Source organism: Ammospiza nelsoni, chromosome 7 (assembly GCF_027579445.1).
Source record: "Ammospiza nelsoni isolate bAmmNel1 chromosome 7, bAmmNel1.pri, whole genome shotgun sequence".
Lineage (NCBI taxonomy): Eukaryota > Metazoa > Chordata > Aves > Passeriformes > Passerellidae > Ammospiza > Ammospiza nelsoni.
This window is the reverse complement of record NC_080639.1, coordinates 35,671,251-35,676,976: the sequence shown is the minus strand read 5'-3', so window position 1 is coordinate 35,676,976 and position 5,726 is coordinate 35,671,251. Positions and strand designations below refer to the sequence as shown.

Here is a 5,726-nt window from a genome sequence, read left to right as displayed (position 1 = left end):
TTGAGGACTCTCTGGCATCTTGAATCCTTTTTGAAGGAGAAAAATAAAAATGTAATGATACCTGCACCCCATAACATTGGTGTGACTCGCATTTAGGAGATTCAGCTTCTATGGCTGATTTTACAAAAGTCAGTATTTCCTACTTTGCCACTCCATGAATACCACATGAAAAAACCTGGACCTGAGCTCAAATGCAGAGGAAATAGGAATTTTACAATTATTAAGGATGAAAATGAGTATTGTTTAAATTAATGCAATAAAAAATGTCTGTAATCCACCTGAACTTACCTTTCCTATTTGTATTAAACTGAAGTTGCTTGCAGTCACCTGCCTCAGGGTTATACTCAGAATTATATTTGAAGGAAAGAATAATAATCTCTGAGGTCAAATTTTTCAGTCTAATTCCAGTTAACCAAATGTCCTGAAAGGACTTGGATTTGTCATGACTCTTTAGCTGTAGGAAAGTTCATGAGCTGCAGAACCAGGGTTTAGCTCCTTGGAATATTCTGGAAAGGCACAATGCTTCATTGTAAGGCCTGATCCAGAAAGTGCTTGTGTTCATCTTCCTATTCACCACAACAGACTTTAGACATGTTTAATAGGAGTCAGAAAGTGATATGAGAGAAATTGTACGCTGGGTGGCTAAATGGTAAAGGAAGAAACAAAATAAAACTGAGCTAATGGCTTGTCTTGAGAGATTCCTATGGGACAGGATCATCCTTAAATAAAAAACTGTTAAGAATAGACCTTCTAATTTTGTAATAGTTGCTCAAGCTTTGCTCTTCCCACAAAAAGAACTTATAGTTTACGTGGTGGGGTATAACATTGCAATATGGGATAAACCAGGCAGTTTCAGGACAACGACTGATGAAGCTAAATAAACTTTGAAAGGCAAGGAAAATTTAAAAAAGGCCTTTTAAAGGTAGTGTCCTGGACACCCAAAGAAGATTATGATTCTGTAATTCAGTTTCTTAACAAAATCCTTGCTAATACTCACATTCCTGTGAGCTCTGAAGTGCTGCTTTCATACAGACAGGCAAGTCCAGTCTGCCCTATCCTGAGCTGATCCCTTCCAAACCATTTCAGTAAAACCCAATCAGATCTCTAACAAAAGGAGCTGCAGTGGCTGTTTGACTCCTGGCAGTGACTTTATCACTCCTCTCCCTTTTGTGGCTCCCTTTGTGCAGCTGTGAGTTCATCACTGCCAGTCTGGTGCTGGGGTCTCAGGTTTTTTGCTCTTCTACTTAGCTGAGTTTTATCTCAGTGCTTTGAATCGCTGCTTATGGGTTCCTGTGTTATTTTATAATGTAACTAGGGCTGTGGCTGTGCACAGGTTAATGGCTGTGATGCTTTGCTGCTCCCAGGTGGGTGGTCTGGTCTCTGCCTTTCCCATCCCTGTGATCCCTCATCCCTCCTGCCAGCTCTGCTCCCCCTAGGCTTCTCTTAGATCACCTTGCAGGAACAACACTTTTGCTGGGTGCTTTTTCTACCACCATGTGTAATTGGATTAGAAATGTAGAATTGCCTCGTGGAGGAGTCTGCAGGGCAGAAAAGCTGGTATAAAATACATAGATGGGGGATGTAACCAGGAGCAGAGGATAGGAAGATCAGGGTCTCCCCTTTCCTGCAGCAATAAGCTCTTCTGTCAGCTCACCAATGTAGCCATGATATTTCCTGAAAAATCCCTTTGACAGGATTTTTTCTCCTGAGAATCTGAGAGACCTCAGGAACAAAATGTAAACATTGATTATCTGCTGCTGTGGAATGCAACAGGTACATCTGTGATTGGTCTCATGTGCTTGTTTCTAATTAATGGCCAATCACAGTCAGCTGGCTTGGTCGCTCTGAGAGTCAGGAGCTTTTTGCATTCCATTTTTGCTCTTTGCTTGCTGGCCTTCTGATGAAAACATTTCTTTTATTCTTTTAGTATAGTTTTAATATAATATATATATCATAAAATAATAAATCAAGCCTTCTGAAACATGGAGTCAGATCCTCATCTCTTGTCTCGTCCTGGGACCCCTGTGAACACCACCACACACCACCTCATGCCCACAGAAATCTAAATGGGTGCTGGAATATCTTTCAGTCTGATTCTTTCTAAAGCTGTTTTGTTAGGGTTGGAAACAACCTGCATAGCAGAGCAGCCTAAAATTGATGTGCTTAGTCTAAAGCTGCCAAGGGGGAAACACAGCACATCCCCAGCTGAGCTGCCCAGGGCTGCCTTCAGCCAGGGCTCCCCTTTTGGTGTCATTAATGTCACACACTCCTCTGCAGGGACCTCAGCTGAATTCCTTGAGGAGTGCAGCAAAAGCTCACATGATGATTATTATCTTTGTTAAAATCACAGACTGAGGGTAGAATGACCCACCTTCCTACTGAGAGATCCAGTCACAGCTCCTGCCCAAAATGCAGAGAGCACCTCCCACCCCTGGTGCTGCTCCATCCTTTTAATCTCCTGCACCAGAGACAGCCTGGCCTCCACTTGGCTGCTACAGCTCTGCATCCTGTTAGGCTTGAACATGAATCTCTGCTCCAGGGGGATGATTGCACAGTTTCCATGAAACTCCCCAGCAGAAACAGCTGCTCTTTGAGGCAAGGACTGCACTCCAAGGTCCCTTGCTCCTTAGCATCCCAACCACAAGCCTACAAAACTTCTTTCACGTTTTTTTAACCTTTCTCACAATATATTTTTAATACTTGATGCTGAGTGAGGCAGCTTGAGAAAGCGAGAGGTGCCTTCAAGCTGCACAGTCTGTGTGCTGGTGGCTGCTTTGTGCTGCACAAATGGCAGCTCCAGTTTTACCAGGCAAAGCTGGGAATTCAGAGTGTTGCTTTCACCTCAGGCAGATGCTCTCCATAAGGTATGAAGAGAAGGGATGTGATACCACCTTCTCTGAAAGCAAACAGGGAATGTAGCTGTGTTTTCATCCTGGATGAAATTTACTTTTCCAGGGCTGGTAAAATGAGGTCATGATGAGCAGGAAAGGCCTTACAGCTCAACTGGGAGTAAAGAATTGTAGAATCACTCAGGTTGGAAAAGACCTCTGAGATCATCGAGTCTGACTTCTGCAGCGAATCCTGGAGCAAAAGGAAAAAGGGAAAATGTTGTAAAGTCACACTGCCACATGTTCAGAGGCAAATATCTTGCTGAAATATCCACAAAAATTTCTGGAAGACTCTTGCATTAAAACTACTGCATTCAGTTGCTTCATTAACAACTCCAGCTTTGATTGCTTGATATGTTTTCTGCTCAGTAATTTGAAGCCATAAATCACTGTTTAAGCTCCTAAAAATGAAGTGATCATTAAGGAATTAAGAATATATTACTGTCAGTAATATCTGATCCTTTGAGATGGGAAGAGGATCTTACACCACATAACATCTCTCTAACTATCTCCGTGGAGATTGTGGGGAATGAACTGAATTTTTTTTTTTAATGCAGATATTAGACTCAGAATTCCAGAAGTGTAAACTGGGAATATTATGTTTACAAGAAGCCTGATAGTTTGAAATCCAAAAAGATTTTAACTAGATACTTAAAAAAAAAAAAAAACCAAAAAAAAAAAAAAAAACCCAAAAAACCCCACAAACATCATCAATGGAAGTTAGCTGAACTGGACTGCTGATTTTACCCAGACATAATAAAAAATCCTGGTTTTGTGTATATTTAGAATTAGGAAGAGTAATCAATCAGCCAATAAGATTGGCCTGGACTAGGCAATAGGTTAACCTTTCTGAAAAAGCTTTATTTCAGTTTTAGAGTTGACTTCTTATTAGAGCAGACCAGGCTCAGTTTCCAAACAAGAATTTGGGTCTAAATTAGATACCATATCACCTAAGTGAACAAAAACCAAAAGCAAACAAAAAAACAAGAACTAGCCTGAGAACAGAATTTAAAACTCAGAATCAAAGCTAAGAAACTAAAAGTTTAGACAGCTAAAGGCTTAAGAGTAATCTAGAAGACTTTCACATTGTGTGGCTATTACTAGCAACTAGCTGTTAGGAAATGCTAAACACATAACTATGTTGGAAGCCTCAGTTCTCTCTGGAAATTAAATGCCAGGCTGAATCAGGTTGGAAAAAAAGCATTTCCATCCCCTCCAGGCTCCCCAGTCTGCAGTATATTCCCAAGGGTTTAAATCAGAAGTTCAGAAAGTTTACCTCTGCACAAGTCCCAGCTTCACTGGCAAAGCCAAGCAAAAGCACCCTGACTCAATGCCCTGCTCTGGGTGATCAGGCACAATGTGCATTTTTCACCTCAGGAAGCATCACAGACAGGCAGCACTTGCACAGCTGTGGGGGCACAGGATGCAGCAGGTCAGGAGTCAGAATTAACAAGGTGGGATATAAAACAAGCTGTGGCAGAGTCTGCCCGTCAAGGAGCAGGAAACCTGAGCTCAAGTCCATGCTTGCTTCATTCTACAAAGGAGAAGAAGAGGGGTGTGTGTGAGATTTTGATCTGTTAATGATATAAAAGCGTGGAGTTTGGGGTTTTTTTTAGGGTTTCCTATTTAACTATACTGCACTAGCGCTTTCTCTGAAAGGGTTTCAAAACTCTGCTGTGCAGCATTGAAGATTTGTCACAAAACTGAAGGTTTGGCTGGGATCTTGTTTTCAGTATCCTCTGAAATTTTTAGTAAAGTTCAATTTCATGTACTCATAACAATTTTATTTGTTTCCTGTTGAGTGACAGGATAGGGATAAAAACATCTTTGAAGAACAGGGATTTTTATTGGATATGAGTGCACATCATTTTCTTTTCTAAAGTTCCTTAGGCAGCACCCAAAATTTAGACCATTTTAAGGCAAATGTCTGGTGGTAGCAAGATAAAATTGTAAGGGAACAACTACATAAAATTGTTAGAGAACAACTATTCTTCAGGTAATTTTTGTTATCAATGACAGATTCTTCCAGCAGAAATGTACTTTACTGTGTGCTGCAATTCTTGTGACTTGGAGCTGCACAAGCCAAAAGCACTGATTTCAATGCACTAAGCACGGGTGGTAAAGCAGCAGACCTCCATTAGAAAAGAATATTTAAAAATTAATTATCTAATGCTGCAAAATGTGAAAAATAATGGAAATGTAGTTAAATTTTCCATATGTCCTATTGAATCAATCTCTGATCTTGTTAGGGAAAATATAAAGCAAGGGTGAATTTCTTCTCCAGGACCAATTCTCCTGGCTTTTTGGAATTGGCTTTGGATTTTTTTTTTTAATGCAATGTGTTGCTTGATTTAATTTCTGGCATGATGACTTCTCTCCCTTGGTAGATTTTCAGCTGTTCAAGAAGTAGAAAGATGATGGATTTGGTCTCTCTGAGAAAATCTTCCTGAATGAAGCAAACTGGCAATTCCATCTAATTCCAGAAAGAATGGATGAATGAATGAACACCACACAAATAAGAAGTAAAAAAAAAAAAAAAAAAAAAATATATATATATATATATATATATATATATATATATATACTCAATGGCATTTGGGTCTTGTGTTGAATTTCATGGGGAAATAAAACATTTGACTGAGAACATATTAACATCACCAGATAGACAGCTTCATGCCCAGAGCTGTGTGGAAATAGTTAGAAACTTTAAATTAAGCTGAAGCTTTAAGCTTACCCCACATGTATAAAATTTTGCACCAGAAGGGATACTTGCCTTTCATCTTTGCTATTGGCACAGAAACTCTTTGAATGAACGGACGAGCTCAAAAATTGCCCATT

General features: G+C 39.9%; 1 long non-coding RNA gene across 1 annotated transcript; it reads left to right on the top strand.

Annotated features, from left to right (window-relative positions):
- The first annotated feature begins 4,383 nt into the window (after positions 1 to 4,383).
- On the top strand, positions 4,384 to 5,464 carry LOC132075826 (uncharacterized). Its single transcript, XR_009418831.1, has 2 exons — positions 4,384 to 4,443; positions 5,276 to 5,464. It is a non-coding gene; the product is annotated as an uncharacterized LOC132075826 (long non-coding RNA).
- Positions 5,465 to 5,726: the final 262 nt, after the last annotated feature.